Consider the following 1,389-nt stretch of genomic DNA (forward strand, 5'->3'; position numbering starts at 1 on the left):
ACATCTCCTTCGCATAGAGTTGATCAGGTTGTTGATTGTGGCCTGTGGAATGTTACTTGTTACTTGTTGTCATTTGTCTTTCCTTTGCAGTCTTTTAGTGGGCTCAAGGGTCCTGCTTCCTTCACTATGCCTCCATCCTCCCGAACCTATTTTTTAAAGTTTTATGCAGACTGTAGAGATTACTAACAGTGAGAAAGGCAGAGGCCAGTGTCCCTGGAGTTGCCCTGGAAACTTCTCCTCATCACAAATACTTCAGTTAGCATTCAGGGTCCAACGGCGCCAGTGGAGTCAACTGTGAGAGTCACGGCCCATTGATAGTTAAGCAGTGTACTTGAAATTCATGCTTGACATGGTGCTGATGCAACTTCATGATGCTGTCTGTGTGGCAGCAGCCGGCACTGACTTCAGCAGCGGGCCAAAGATCATCTCAGTTGCACTCTTGTTGTCACGGTGCCTGGTTTTAGCTTCAACGCAAAACTGTTCCAGTCAAAACTTCTCAACAAATGAATCTCAGAGTTTGTAAAGAATGAAGTAAGTGACATCCAAAGAAAAACTTATGGCATATATCTGAATATTTTTTTCTCAATGTGGTATCAGGCAGACCATCATGAAATACAGTTTGCCTGATTATTGGTCCACATACAGAAGAGACAAAATAACTGACACCTGTATAATATAGTACAATCCAATGTAGTTTTCACTGTGTCAGGTGTTGAAACCACTATGCTAATTTCTGCCACTGAAGGCTGTTGTGTTGTCATTTTAAATATCCCATTAAATGTCCATAAGTCAGTTTAGGGGACAGTCTCTCTCTGACTGCTGTTGCTTTTATGCCAAGACTTTTTAGATGTCTAAGTTGCCTCCTTTAGTAACGTTTAAGAATAATGGAAGAGCAATAAGCAGCAACTCTCTGGCCTCTTTTTACCTCTACGTTGCTTGATGATGTTTTTAAAAATCCCTACAATCCCTACAAGATGGTGTCTGTCAAAGCTGAAACTTACAGCAAATTTATATTCTGCTTAGCATGGCTACAGGTTACAGAAGGTCAGTGAAATTACATTTTTCATGCAGTTCTCTTTAATAATAGAACATCTCATGACACCATCACAACACAGACTTTAACGTATAACAGATTTCAGTGTATTTCTTATGCACAAAGAAATTAATTTGTTATGAAAGCCACTTTATAAATGAAATGAAGGTGTCAATATAATAATGAGCTGCTTAATCATGTCATTTATCACAGTGATGAGCCTCAACCCTTCAGGATAAATTAAGGTGCACTGTGTAACACATGCAACACATGTATGACTGATGTAACATTTGCCAGGCAGGGCCGTAGCTACCATTAAGGACATCAAGTTCCTATGCTCAGTATTGTTAGCAATT

The sequence above is a fragment of the Morone saxatilis genome, unplaced genomic scaffold (genome assembly GCF_004916995.1).
Source record: "Morone saxatilis isolate NCDOM2014 unplaced genomic scaffold, NCSU_SB_2.0 Contig3, whole genome shotgun sequence".
NCBI lineage: Eukaryota > Metazoa > Chordata > Actinopteri > Moronidae > Morone > Morone saxatilis.